Below are 1,773 nucleotides of genomic sequence, written 5' to 3' on the forward strand. Positions count from 1 at the left end.
GTTAACAATTTGTCATACATTTCTTGAAAAATCCAAAACATCCTAGGATTAGAGAGATGGTTCCGTTAAGAGCACTGGCTACTCTTCAAGAGGACCTGGGTTTGATTCCTAGCACCCACATAGCAGCTCACAACCATCTGTAACTGCAGTTCCAGGGGCCACCAAGGGAACTGCAGACATGTGGCATACAGACATACCTGCAGGCAAAACACTCCTCACACAATACATAAAAATTAATTTTTAAAATATTATAATGTAATGGTTATAATGCAAATGGTATAAATGATGGGTTCTTGGCGTATTTTTAAAATGCTCCACGTAATTCTAATGTGGAGTATTGGTAGGGATATTTTGCCTTGGAAAATGCATGCTGAACTGACAATTAGAGTAAAAATCTTTCCCTAAAGCACATTCATCCATGACACCTGGGGCTTGGCTAGGCAATGACACTGGAAACGGAAACAATCTGCTGTTATTTATACTGCTTAATTCCAGCTCTTGGTGCTGACATCTAGTCTTTAAGGAGCACTTGGGAGAAGGGTGGGTGGGATGAACTTGAATGACGAGGTCACACAGAGGAGACAGGAGCCAGCAATGGGCTCCCCCTTGTTTGGTAAACACGCCCAGTGCTTAATGGTGCCTAATGGTGCCTGTAATTGATGTCTAAAGTTATTTAAAAGTAAATTTACTAGAAAATAATTAGCAATTTTATAGTTCACTACTTTCTAATTTTGTGGATAACATTTTTTCCAGTGTTTTTATCTGGCACCACAATACAACAACACGCTGTGAAGTCACTTGCCCAAAGTGGAGGTCGCACGTGGGATCACAGAAAGATATATATTTTTGAATGTTTGTCATCCAGGTTGTCAACTGGGACATGGGCCTTTCTTTCTTCTACCGCTGTCTGTCACCTTGTTTCCATTCTCCCACTTGAATCTGTGATAAATTATCCTTAATCAACATCAAGGGAAAGTTTTTGGAAGGCAGCTTGGGCATGGTTTATCTTTGACCTTGGGAGCTTTTAACCTCGGGAATGGGATTTGAGAAGAAAATTGTTTTCTCATTAGTCCCGATGCATCTTTCCTTAATGAGCTTGTAAAAATATTCATTACAACACATTAGTTTGCCCCCCCACTCAGCTATCCCAGCTACAAGGGAAAAGTAAATGATAGAAATTCACTAAAGATTCTGCTGGAGTTTTACTGGAGAATCTGTTGCCATATCTCTTGGTCACTTGCTCAGACTCAGAGAAAGGATTTGCTCTTATTTCCAGACAGAGGATCCCACTGTCTTTTAAAAACCTGAGAAGCAGTGGCTGCCTCTGTGCACTAGGTGTGTGATTCATGGATCTGAAGCCCTAGTGCTGTTGGGAGCTTGTCAGAGATGTAGAATCTCAAGCAGAGCTTGGTACACGTCTATGACCCCAGCTCTCAGGAGCTGTGGCATTAGAGGCCAGGCTGAGTTATTTTACAAAGTAAGAACTTGTACCTGTTTCAGAGAAGGGAGGAGGAGAGGGGGAGGGAAAGAAAGAAAGGATGCAGATTTTCTGGTCCTCAGCTACAGAAACAGAATCTCCATAGTGCAGATATTTGTGTTTTCAGACTCATAGTCAGACTAGAGTTTGGGTTTAAGATCGTATGGGGATGCTGGGAACAACAGTTAAGATCTACAAGTGTAGCTGTGCTCTGAAGAACAGCTGGAAGGTGCTGTTGAGATGCTGGGTACTGCTGGATCTGTTCATATTACTCAGTGTGTCGCCCACAAACTGAG

This window comes from Chionomys nivalis, chromosome 8, assembly GCF_950005125.1.
Source record: "Chionomys nivalis chromosome 8, mChiNiv1.1, whole genome shotgun sequence".
NCBI lineage: Eukaryota > Metazoa > Chordata > Mammalia > Rodentia > Cricetidae > Chionomys > Chionomys nivalis.